Here is an 11,674-nt window from a genome sequence, read left to right as displayed (position 1 = left end):
GAAGGAGTGGAGTTGACTGTTGGAAGTCTGTCTGAACGGCTATGCCTAGACCGGTTACCCCGGCGAGACTTAGGAGCCTCGCCTTGCCTCTCTCCGACGTTAGCGTCGGTTGTGAGAGGGGGTAGTCGGGCCAGCACATCCTTGATCTGCTGGTTAGCTATTGCTAGTTGGCTCCTCAGCTGAGCATTCTCCATCTCCATCGCAGTGTAATAACAGGGGTTCGGATTAGGTGGCCGGGGCGCCGAACTTCCGGTGTCATCTTGGCCCGCCAGCTGTTTTCCTGGACGATGCTGGACTTCAGGAACTTGTTCACCAGGGATGGCAGTATGATGAGCCTCCTGCCCATCATGCTGTTCTGTCTCATTACCGTGCCTGGATCGAGTAATCACCAAAGTTGGATATTCGCGACAGCACTAATCTGACTTGCTCTCAACGAAAGCACCAAACTGTTGACGCGGTTCTTCGCTAACAGATAATTAAGAAAAGAAGAGAAAGGGATTAGTGCTTATATTGAACCGAAATAGATGAATGATCTTAGAAATGAGGTGGTGACACAAAACACGTTTTTGAGTGGTTCAAAGGTTAAAATCCTTCTACTCCACTAGTCAGTATTATTGCTATATACTGGATATTTGATTACAGGGTATTTCTTACAATAGAGAATCCAACCCCTATTAACTCCCAAGGTCTCCGTATATATAGGAGAAGGCACCTGGGAGTTGGTAAGAAGGTCATCCCGTGACCTTCTTACCTATCGTATCAACTCTGTGACATTCATGATTAATTCCTAAACCTGACACATAAGTGTGGTCAAATCAATAGGTAAGGGGATAATGGGCCACACGGCCCAACCCAGTCGTGGGTGTCTGGATACGCACGTTCCTGCTGCGTGTCCGAGAATTCAGGGGTATATCAGACACGTGATGTCTGATATATGCACGTTTATCTTGCATGGTTGACTTTATAAAGGGTCATAGCCTCAAACTCCAGCTCGTACCAAGAGCTAGATACTTCACTCGACCTGCGGTCTTCAGAGTCTAGACTCAATCCTTAGGCAATCTAGGTGAACCCTTAGGTTACCTCGAGCTAAAGAGGTAGGACCTTACGATGGCAGCTCCGGACTTAGGGACGTCCACATGGTAATCATGATTAGGCCGCATCTTAGCTCGCTAATCAGCCCAGGGGAAAATCAGGGCGTACATATACTTTTACAGAAATCTTATTCTAAGCTGTCCATTGATATAACCATCTTACAATAGTTCAACCCTCTAATTAATTAGTTCATAAAATAGAATGGAACAATTACCATTTTACCTTTCTAATTTACTTCTTATTCCTTAAGTACCATTAATTCACTAGTGAATAATTAATCTATAATCTAATTATAGATTTGAGCTCAAAATCATTCAGTTCCAGAATTAACCCTTAAGGGAACTAATATACGATCTGTTAGGAAAGATTAGATTTTGTATTGTTGATACATGTTCCCAGCCATCCATGATATTAAATCTCCAAAACAAAATTCATTAGCCTCATTCTATGAAGAGACCTCAACGAATGAATCAAAAAATTTAATAAACATGAACAGGAGTTCATGAACACTCAGGATTTAGGTAATTTGTAAATGATCATCAGTTATGACATGAATTACAAGTCTTTATTATTAAATAGTTTTTTGGATAAATACTTTTATTCGTGTCGATCCATGTCATATATAATCATATTATATAAAGCACATTTACCGTGATGTCTTACCACATCAATAATCTGAATCTAGATTATTTGTATCAACATGATACTCATCAAACCGTACTTACAACCTCAATTAAAGAATTCCATAACTTTAATTTGTTGTTGTTGACTATTTTTATTCATTCATGTGATCTTAATTCTCTCGTCGTAATACAAGATCACATCCTCAATAATGAATATGGAATTTTTCTAATATTTACAAAATTATTCAAACAATAATTTAATAATCTAAATATAACAATAATAAACCATTGTATTTATTTATTCATCGAAATAATAAATGTCTTTTACATGCTTTTAGGACATACTCCTAACACTGACCATGTATGAAACATATTTGGTGCAGTTTTCTTAACTCAGGTCCGAGTATAGCGTAAAATAAGAACGACCCTCGAGCACGATCTTGGTTCCGAGCCCCTAGCGATAACCTAGTCACAACCATAATATAGGATTCCATAAATAACAAGCAAATAAAGGCTTTTGAACCTCTAGGACCTTGAACTCTACTAAACCAGGTAGTAGAATGGATCCCAAGCCCTAAGGAAAAGATTCCCGCCACTAAACAACTCACCATGGCCAAAACAACCTAGGCGGGTCACGACCTGCCCTTCAAGGTTGCAGCGCACCTCTCAAGTCAAAGGCCCTCCTCTCCTAATAATGGACATGGGCTGTGACCTGCCCCTTGAGGGTCGCAGCACGCCTCCCAGACAGAAGCCTCCTAAGGCCCTGGGTTCGGTTGGGTCGCGGCCCCTCAAGAACAGGGCCGCGACTTAGCCTTGCGAACCAAAATTTCCTCCATTTTTTATCAGCCAAATCCAAAAAAAATTATCCTAATTTCACCCTAAAATAATAATTCAATCCATATAACAGTTTTAATATCTTCCCAACAACAAAACCCAACTATAACCTAGATGCAAAACTCATTAAAACTCCCAACTCAACTCTTAAGCTTTAAGGCTCAAGAACACCTCAAGAACAGCCAAACTAAACAGAAAAATCAATGGAAATCAAGGTCCAAAGCTTACCTCAACTGTGATTAAAGTCTCCCCAACTTGAGCTAATCCAATCCCAAGCTTAAGCCTTCAATCTCTCAAGCTTCAGCCAATAATTTCCCCTTAATTCTCAAGGAATTACCTTAGAAAATTTGAGAGAAAAATCAGAGAGAGGGAGAGACAGAGAGAGTCGGTTGGTGAATTGCTAGAAGTGTTTGAGTGTTTTGTTTCCTTGGGGCTTAAATGACTTAAGCTAATCCTGAGGCTCAAAGTACCAAAAATGTCCCCGTGGGCAAAATGGTCAAAATCCCCAATATTCCCTCCTAAACTCACTAACTCCAAATATATCCTCAATTATTCATTCCCATTACCCGATAACCCGATTTAATGCTAAATACGTAAAATACACCTTGACTCGCCCCGAGTCGGTATTGGGTCTCGTTGTGACTTTCCCGCTAACTTGCTCCCTAGGATCGTCTCATGCTAAGTAACCCAAATAAACCCACATAATAATGTCGTCTCTCACATATATCACATATATGCACACATATACAATTATGCCCATAATGGGCCAAATTACAAAAGTTGCCCTTCTAATAAAAAACGGGCCCACATACATATTTAATACTCTTAAACATGCATAACTAGTTATATTATCATACAACTCACATAATGACAATCAAATAAACACATAATTCCATTATTTCCATCCTGGCCCCCTAATCAAGGCCTTAATCCTTATTAGGTAATTTTGGGATGTTGCAACTATCCCCTCCTTACAGAAATTTCTTCCTCAAAATTTTGTGTGAACAGCTCGGGATACTAAGTCTACATATTTGCCTCCAGCTCCCAGGTCGCTTCCTCAACCTTGTTGTCCCTCCATAATACCTTAACTAAAGGTATAGTCTTGTTCCTAAGGACTTTGTCCTTCCTGTCTAAAATGTAAACTAGTTGCTCCTCATAGGACATGTCTGCCTCTAGTTCCAGATCCTCATAACTCAGTACATGAGTTCCATCTCACACATACTTCCTTAGCATGGAAATATTGAATACATTATGCACACTAGACAATGCAGGGGGTAAGGCCAACCTATAGGTCACTTGACCGATCCTCTCCAAGATCTTAAGTGGCCCCACAAACCTAGGGCTCGGCTTGCCCTTCTTCTCAAACCTCTTCACCCCTCTCAAAGGTGAAACCCTAAGGAAGATGTAGTCTCCCACCTGAAACTCCACGTTCCTCCGCCTTAGGTCTTAATAGCTCTTCTGTCTACTATGAGACGCGAGCATCTGAGCTTTAATCTTCTCAATATCCTCAGTGGTCCTCTGAACTACTTAAGGACCTAAATATTTCCTCTCACGCATCTCATCCCAGTGAATAGGCGATCTTCACTTCCTAACTTACACATCTCATAAGGTGCCATTCCAATGATAGACTGGTAGCTGTTGTTATAGGAAAATTCTATCAAAGGCAAATATTTTGTCCAGGACCCTTCAAAGTCCAACACACATGCTCTCATCATGTCCTCCAATATCTAAATAATCCTCTCAGACTGGACATCGGTCTGAGGATGATAAGTTGTACTGAACTTTAGTTGTGTACCCATCGCTCTTTGTAAACTTCCCCAAAACTTGGAAGTAAAGATAGGGTCCCTATTAGACAAGATAGACCTCGGGCTCCAATGAAGGCAAACTATCTCTCTCACATAGAGATCTGCATACTGGTCATCCGTGTAATTCATCCTCACAGGTAGAAAATTAGCTAATTTCGTATATCGATCCACGATGAACCAAATAGAATCATGTTGGCCCACTGTCCTAGGCAACCCTACCACGAAATCCATTGTGATGTCTTCCCAAAATCGCTAATCGAGTCATTTGGCCAAAATCGTGTAACTAAGTATGATTAGCGGTTTAGGGATTAAAAAATTTTGGTTAAGATATAATGTTTCATTAGAACGTTTATTGTATAAATTGGGATCCCAAAAATATAATTTAAAGATTTATTACAACAAAATATTTACAACCAGCCAATCTAAGCGGCAAAACAGGGTTTAACCCTAGTTCCTCTTCAAACCTCGATCGTGGTGGTCGAGCAGCTGCATATGTACACATTGTCACCTAAGCTCTCCAACTCAAGGATGGTCCAACTTTCTTTTGCCTTTGCCTGCACCACATAGCACCCATGAGCCGAAGCCCAACAAGAAAACTTAATATGCTCATGAACAGTAATAACATGTCATCAAATCATAAGGCACACGACTAGCAAATATAGCCCTATTCAAGCAGGGAAATGGGTTCACGTAATGATGAATATACAACATCAACCGATGATCATAATAATCATCCCGGGCTTTTAGCCCCAAATAGAAGAGTGACAGTTGTAAAAGTCACTAAGGTGGGTTCCGTTCCCTTTATCCATGTGACGATAGGGTCACTGGGGCTTTGCAAATAAGTGATCCTTTCACTAGCTTATCAAGATAGGTGTTTGATGAACTAGTCACCAATATAACCTACCACATGACCATAAAGTCACAACCATGGGATTCCTCTCCCTAGCCACGTGAAAATTCGTCACCTAGGCCTTCGGCCCTGGCTCTGAGTAACTAGTCCTAGACTAGTCAAGCGCTTATAATTTTCATTGACCTTAGGGTCGGTCAAGCATCAATGCTCCCAAAGTCATTCAATGCTGATATCGATTAGATCTAATCTTTTATCGGCCCTGCGGTCACGACACTTATGTCATTTCTAACTCTCAGGTCAGTAATACGCGACTAGTGCCATACACAAGTAAGTAATGCTACCAAACATATATCATATGTCAAATATCTAAATATAGGGAATTCAGCATGCTTACTTAACAATTGCTAGCATAATTAGGATCATGCATAAACACAGAGACTCAAGCTCTGAACAATCTCATATTCAATATTCATAGCATGCCCTAATCACATGTTTCTCGTGCAACACATGAATCACATTTAATCACTTGACATGCCTCAACAATAACCATGCATGTCACATTAAAACATCCAACATGCATCAAGAATAACCATGCATGTCATATACATAGGGTGCAGTTTTCTTACCTTTGGTCCACGCACAAGTTACCAATAAACGAGCCACAAGCACGATCCTTACTCCAAGCCTCTAGTGATAACCTAGTCACAACAATAAACAGCGATCCAATAAGTTCAAGTTCTAAAACCAAATCCCAAATCCCAAAACCAAGACCTAGCCTCTGAAACATCCAATCCCACTAAACCGGGTAGTAAGAATGATCCCGAGGCCTAAGGTTTGCGTTCCCAAGCTTAAAACATCATTTCGGCCATAAATACCCTCAAGCGCTGCAGCCCCCAGCCAAAACAGAGGCATCGGGGGCAAGCGCTGTGGTGCCCTATACCCATTGTCGCGGCCCCCAGAGCTCCCAAAGTCTTCCACCTGCTTCATCGAGCTTGGGCCACAACGCCCAAGAACAGGGCCGCGGCCTAACCTCGGACCAGCCATTTTTCCCCATTTTCAACCTTTTAAAACCTCCCAAAAACATATCCAAACTCAAAAATCAAAGTTCCCAAACATCCGCATCATCCAAAACTAACAAAACCCAAGCCTCAAATCTAGCAAAAACTCATCAAAACACAAAGTCCAATTCAAGCTTAAAAACTTAAACTTATAACTTGAATTACCTCTGATTGGGTTGTTTCCAACTAAATCCTCTGGCTAATAAGCTTCTAATCTTCCCTAGGATTGCTATGCCTCGATCCTCGCTTAAATCCAAGTCCTAGAACTCAAGTTACCTTTGAAAATGCGATCGGGAGACGAAAATGGAACTTAGAGGGAGAGATAACTTCCTGAACGTTCTTTTTATTTCTTAAAAGGTTACTTCAGGCGTAGGTAGCCTCAAACAAATCCTAACGCTCGAGGTCCCGAAAACACCTCCGGGGGCAAAATAGTCAAAACCTCCATAATTTCCCCCTGATCTTACTAAGTCCCAATTTATCACCAAATATTGATTCCCAATCCCCAATAACCCGGTAATGCTCTAAATACCCCTTGACTCACTTCGAGTCAAGAATAAATCCTGTTGTGACTTTCCCACTAGCTTACCTCCTAGGATCGTTTCGTGCTGGGTAACCCTGGCATAACCAAATCATAATAAAGCACCACACACATATCACATATATACCAAATATGCCTGAAATGGCCAAAATATTAAAATCACCCAATTACTCAAAAATGGGTTCACATGCATATTTAATACACCTAAACATGCATATTATCATTTAATAGCATATTAAATCAATTATGGCCCTCCGGCCTCCAAATCAAGGTCCTAAACTGTAATGACCCAAATTTGCTAATAAGGCTTAAGGCCTTGATTAGCATGCCTGGAAGGCAATAAGTGAATTATTGTTATAACACGTGAATTTGTATGAATATGTGATTAGAGATGCATGTTTAGGTGAATTAAATATGCATGTGGGCCCCGTCTGGTTATTAGGGGCATGATTGTAATTTTAGCCATTGAGGGCATAAATGTGATAATTGTGAATAATTGTGATATATCTGTGTTGCACGATCCGAGACAGTCTTTGGGAGTGGTTAGCTAGAAAGTCACAGCGGGGTCAAAAATTCGACTTGGGGCGAATCGAGGGGAGTTTCGGGTATTAGACGTTTTATGGGATTATCGCGTTATGGAAATAAATATTTTGAGATATATTCGAGGTTAGAATGTTTAGAAAGGATTATGGGGTAAATTTACCATTTTGCCTCAGGGACGTTTTTGGTACCCCGAGCCTTGAGGAAACCTTATAGACTTAAGTTAAATAAAACAAATATGGGAAACCTAAAGAATGCTCTAAACCGACCCGGTCTCCTTCTCTACCTCTCTTTTGTCTTCCCTCCTTTGGAAGTTTGGGGAAAACCTTGGAGAATTACTCAAAGACTAAGGAAATTCAGCTGGGATTTTGGGAGCTAGAGGCTTGGAGCTTAGAGAATTGATTTAGGGATTCACTTCAGCTTAAGGTAAGCTTTAATTTCAGTAAATTGTATTGAGTAACTGCTGGTTTTTCTTAGAGTATGCATGTGTGTTGGGTGAAGGATTGACTTTGAGTTTGATAAGGTTTTTGGCTTGAGTACTTGTTGGGTTTTGTTGCTGAATCTATAGTATAACCTCTACGATGATTAGTTTGGATTGTTGGCTTGATTCAGGGGTTAATTGGACTGGTTTTTGAGGTAAAAATGGTGAGTTTTTCTGGGCTCGAGGGGTCGGGCCGCGGCGTTGTTCTGGCTGAGTCGCGGCCCCTTAGGACAAAGGGGCGTCTGGAATTGGAGGCGCGCCGCAGCGCCCTTCAGGAAGGGCCGCGGGGCGTGTAGGCTGATTTGAGGCAAGGCCTCGAGTTGAGTTGGGGTCGCGGCATGAGTTACTAGGGTCGCGGCGCTTAGTGCATTTTTGGGTTCTAGAGAGGTTTTAAGCTCGGGAATTCAATAGTTAAGGCTCGGGATGGATTTTATCACCCAAATTGATAGAACTCAATGTTTCGGAGACTAGAATTATGACCTAAAGTTATTCAATGGATTAGAACTTGATGGGTGGAAATTGTTAATGCGTTGTGACTAGGGTTTCTGGGAGGCTCAGACTAGGGGACTGTGCTCGGGACATCGGTACTTGGAAAGCTTGAGATACAGGTAAGAAAACTACTGTTCCCATAGATCTTGAGTTGCAGGGCTCGGCCCTATATGATTGAGTTGCAGGGCTCAACCCTATATGACTATGTTGCAGAGCGTGGCCCTTTGATTGAATTTATATGTGTTTAAGTATTTGTTTAGTTATATTATGTGTATATATAAATGACTGAACGATGATGGCTGGGAACGGCGAAGGCCGGAAATGGTGAAGGCCGAGAACAGCAAGGGGCTGGGAGTAGTGCTTAGCACGCAGAGTGCGAGTTCCCAGGGCGAGACCCCAAAGGATACCTAGGATATCCTCACGGTGCGGACTGCGAACCTAGGGTCTGGTAAAGCACGTGGGACGGCATGGCCATATGTGTATAGCCTGATGATGGCTTGTTTATATGTTAAGTGTCTAGTATGCATATATTATCTTCTTGTGAGGGTTTTCTTGCTGGGCTTTGACTCACGGTTGTTCTATGGTGCAGGTAAAGGCAAGGGGAAAGTCAACCAACTTTGAGTATGGTGAGTGTGATGGGCGGCGCGTACATGTCCGATCTGCATGGCTACCACGGTCAGGGATACTTTTGGGAGATGATCGCACTAAACTTAAATTTTGTCGTTTAGCCGACTCTAGTTATATTTTTTAATTGTATATTGTTTCTAAATAATAATTTTGGGATCCCAAATGTTAAGCGCTTTATAATTTTCAATGAAAGGTTTATTTTCAAGTTTATGACTTTGATTATGGTTTAATTACACTTTTTTCCTAAAACCTCGGTTAGCGAGTTCATTGCACATTTTTAAACTCACTTAGTAATAGCTCTGAGGCAGTAGGGTGTTACAACTTGGTATCAGAGCAAGCCAAGGTTTATGGTTTCTGGAGAATGACTGAACACGTACGCTCACTGTCAGTGGGAAGCTCAACTCAAGGTTGGTTGGTAATAATTGAATTGTGTGTCTGATTATGTGCTTAAATGCATGTTTTCCTGCTTATTCCATATAAAGCATGATGAATAATTTAACGTATGCATGATGTCAGGGCATGGGCCATTGTGTGTTATATGTTGTCTATGTGTTACGTGGATTGTTGCTTATGGTTGACTGATGTAATTGGGAGGTGGTTTGGATGTTGTTATCATGCCTGATGAGCAGCGTCATTGATTGTAGGCATATTTGTTGATATGCCTCGACAATCGTCTAGAGTCCGCAGCAGTCAGGCCGAGGATGATAACCAGGGTCAGGACCCTCCACCTGCCCCACAGAATTGGCAACATATGTTTGCCAAAATGGAATCAAGAATGCAACGTACAAAAGAAGAGCTCCGACAGTTGAGACAACCGGCCCTTCCACAGGTCACTAGGTTGCCAATTCAGCAGGTTATGGCGCAAGTGCCAGTTCAACCTGTTGTGGAGAACAAGTGGGAACCTTTATATGAGAGGTTCAGAAAGCAGCATCCTCCCACCTTTGAGGGTGGACTAGACCCACTGCGGGCAGAGCAGTGGATGAATATGATTTCCTATATTCTCGATTTTATGAGGGTTGAGGGGAATAAAGGGTAGCTTGTGCAAGCTACATGTTCAGAGAGGATGCCTGCATCTGGTGGGATGTAGTAGTTCAGAAGAGAAATATGAAAGTTATGACCTGGGAAGAGTTTAGGAACATCTTCAACGAGAAGTATTATAGTGTTGCAGTCCGAGCTACGAAGGTTGATGAGTTTATCAACCTGACTCAGAACCAATTGACCGTGACAGAGTATGCTCTGAAATTTCACCGATTGGCAAAGTTTGTGCCAGATTTAGTGCTGATAGATTCGTACGGGGATTGAATGTTATGATTGCCCGTGATGTGAAGATCACCTTGAATCTTGAGACTACTACCTATGCTCAGGTTGTAGACAAGGCCTTTACCGCTGAGGGGGCCGAGGACCAGATTTGGAGAGAGAGCGTTGTTAGGCACGATGCCAGGAGGACAGTGCCTTATTCTATTGGATTCAGTCGGGGTTGTGGCTCTAATGAGCAGAAGATGAAGGCCCCAGATACCCTTGTTCCTCCCAGTTCTAATAAGAGGGCACGGGGTGGTTTTAGTGGCCGTTAGGGCGGAAGTGACAACTGGAGGAGCTTTCCAGTGTGTCCTCGGTGCAGACGATGACATCAGGGTGAGTGTAGGATTAGGGCCTACTTTATCTATGGGAGTTCCAATCATTTTAAGAAGGACTGCCCACAAGCCAGGAAGGAGGAGCCAAAGCAGGGCGATGGCCTCGCTCCTGCCAGGGTGTTCACTTTGACTCAGACGGAAGCAGAGGCTAGCCCCTCAGTTGTGACTGCTCAGATCTCTAGTGCTGGTTCTTCTTATACTGCATTGTTTGATTCAGGAGCTACCCATTCGTTTGTGTCTGCTAGAGTGATAGATCAGCTGTGTAGACCTAGTGTTCTGTATGCTAGGGCTTTTCAGACTTTGTTGCCAACTGGGGAACTGGTAGTCTATAGGAGGTGGATTAGAGCTTTACCAGTAGAGGTAGATGGTAGGGAATTGTTTGTTGATCTGATTGAGCTTATGATGGATGACTTCGATGTGATCCTAGGGATGGATTTGTTATCGAAGTATGGGGCGACGATTGACTGCAAGCACAGGATGGTGACTTTTGAACCAGAAGAGGAGGTACCCTTTGTATTTGTGGGAACAGCTAGTGGCCACGAGTACCTATGATTTCAGCACTGAAGGCTAGAGACCTGATGCAGGAAGGTTGCATAGGATTCCTAGCGAATGTTGTGGATACCTCTAAGGTTGTGTCAATTAGATCGGGGGAGACCAGATTGGTATGCGAGTTTCCAGATTTATTTCCAGCAGATCTGTCAGGGCTGCCGCCACAACGGGAGATTGATTTTGTTATAGAATTGGTACTAGGAGCAGAGCCAGTATCTAGGACACCTCACAGAATGGCTCCGGTGGAGTTGAAGGAGTTGAAGATTCATTTGCAGGAGTTACTGGATTTGGGGTTCATCAGACCGAGTTTCTCTCCATGGGGTGCTCCAGTGTTGTTTTTCAAGAAGAAGGATGGATCTCTTAGGATGTGTATTGACTACAGGGAGCTGAACAAGGTGACCATTAAGAATAAGTATCCACTGCCTAGGATTGACGATTTGTTTAACCAACTACAGGTAAAGACAGTGTTTTCTAAGATAGATCTCCGGTCAAGTTACCATCAGTTAAGGATCAAAGAGGAGGAAATACCAAAGACCGCTTTCCGCACGAGGTATGGA

Source organism: Humulus lupulus, chromosome 8 (genome assembly GCF_963169125.1).
Source record: "Humulus lupulus chromosome 8, drHumLupu1.1, whole genome shotgun sequence".
Taxonomy (NCBI): Eukaryota; Viridiplantae; Streptophyta; class Magnoliopsida; order Rosales; family Cannabaceae; genus Humulus; species Humulus lupulus.
This window is presented reverse-complemented; position numbering follows the sequence as displayed.